Below are 1,798 nucleotides of genomic sequence, written 5' to 3'. Positions count from 1 at the left end.
TGGTGGTGATGGTGATGATGGTGGTGATGGTGATGATGGTGATGATGGTGGTGATGGTGATGATGGTGGTGATGGTGATGATGGCCATAGTGGCAGTGATGGCAGTGATGGTGACGATGGCAATGATGGTGATGGTGATGATGGTCATGATGGCTGTGATAGTGATGACGTTGATAATGATGGTCATGATAGTGGAGATGGTGATGGCCATGATGGCCATGGTGGTGGTGGTGGTGATGGTGGTGATGGCGATGATGGTGACGGTGGTGGTGATAATGATGGTGGTGGTGTGGATGGTGATGGCCATGATGATGATGGCCATGATGATGGTGATGATGGTGATGGCCATATTGGCTGTACTGGTTGTGATGATGGTGGCCATACTGGCCGTGTTGGTGGTGATGATGATGGCCATGATGATGGTGGCCATACTGGCCGTGTTGGTGGTGATGATGATGGCCATGATGATGGTGGCCATGCTGGCTGTGTTGGTGATGATGATGATGGCCATGATGATGGTGGCCATGCTGGCCGTGTTGGTGATGATGATGATGGCCATGATGATGGTGGCCATGCTGGCCATGTTGGTGATGATGATGGTGGCCATGCTGGCCATGTTGGTGATGATGATGGTGGCCATGCTGGCCGTGTTGGTGGTGATGATGATGGCCATGATGATGGTGGCCATGCTGGCCGTGTTGGTGGTGATGATGATGGCCATGATGATGGTGGCCATGCTGGCCGTGTTGGTGATGATGATGATGGCCATATTGGCTGTACTGGTTGTGATGATGGTGGCCATGCTGGCCGTGTTGGTGATGATGATGATGGCCATGATGATGGTGGCCATGCTGGCCATGCTGGTACCGGTCCCGGTTGCGGCCCTCACCTGGTCTGCACGGTGAAGCAGTTGGCTCTGCCCACCAGGCCGCTCTCCAGGCCGGGTCCGTGGGCGGTGACTCGCGTGGGGTCGCAGCCCTCGGCCACTGACACGTGGAACGGGGAGTGCGGGACCGGCAGCTCCTGGAACGTCACCGCCACCTGGTGGACGCCTGAGGGGGGGGACGGAACGTGAGCACGGGGAGTGGGGGGCAATGGGGGGGATGGGGGTAACATGGAGGGATGGTGACCAAGGGGGGATTTGGGGTCCATAGGGGAGGATTTGGGGGTCTCGTGGGGGGGTATGGGGATGAACGGGTGGGATCTGGGGTCCAAAGGGGGCTATGGTGACCAAGGGGGGGATTTGGGGTCTCATGGGGAGGAATGGTGACAAAGGGGGGGATTGGGATCCCATGGTGGGGATTTGGGGGTCTCATTGGAGGAATGGTGACCCGGGGGGGATTTGGGGTCCCATGGGGGGTATGGTGACCAAGGGGGGGATTTGGGGTCCCATGGGGGGGATTTGGGGTCCCATGGGTGAGGATGGTGACCAAGGGGGGGATTTGGGGTCCAATGGGGAGGATCTGGGGGTCCCATGGGGGGTATGGGGATGAACGGGTGGGATCTGGGGTTCAAAGGGGTGTGTGGTGACCAATGGGGGGGATTTGAGGGTCTCATGGGGAGGATTTGGGGTCCAAAAGGGAGGATTTGGGGTCCCATGGGGGTGTATGGTGACCAAGGGGGGGATTTGGGGTCCCATGGTGGGGATTTGGGGTCCAAAGGGGAGGATCTAGAGGTCCCATGGGGGGATGGTGACAAAGGGGGGGATTGGGATCCCATGGTGGGGACTTGGGGGTCTCATGGGGGGTATGGTGACCAAGGGGGGGATTTGGGGTCCCATGGTGGGGATTTGGGGTCC

This window comes from Coturnix japonica, unplaced genomic scaffold, assembly GCF_001577835.2.
Source record: "Coturnix japonica isolate 7356 unplaced genomic scaffold, Coturnix japonica 2.1 chrUnrandom491, whole genome shotgun sequence".
Classification (NCBI taxonomy): Eukaryota; Metazoa; Chordata; class Aves; order Galliformes; family Phasianidae; genus Coturnix; species Coturnix japonica.
Note: the sequence above shows the minus strand (reverse complement) of the source record.